Genomic DNA, 214 nt, shown 5'->3' on the forward strand with positions numbered 1-214 from the left:
AATCTGTGAATTCTGCAGCTTTTAACTTAGAAAATTTTTAGCAGAATGACCCCTTGCGCGTGGGCGTACCTGGCGCGTACGCGCCGATCTTCCAGAAAGCGCCATCCACGCGTGCGCGTGATGTGCGCGGGCGTGCCGATTGTGCTGCACCCAATGCCCAGCCATTTTTCAGAGAGTTATGCCAGAACTGTGCCAGTGTTGTGCCTGGGGCACG

The sequence above is a fragment of the Arachis ipaensis genome, chromosome B04 (genome assembly GCF_000816755.2).
Source record: "Arachis ipaensis cultivar K30076 chromosome B04, Araip1.1, whole genome shotgun sequence".
Lineage (NCBI taxonomy): Eukaryota > Viridiplantae > Streptophyta > Magnoliopsida > Fabales > Fabaceae > Arachis > Arachis ipaensis.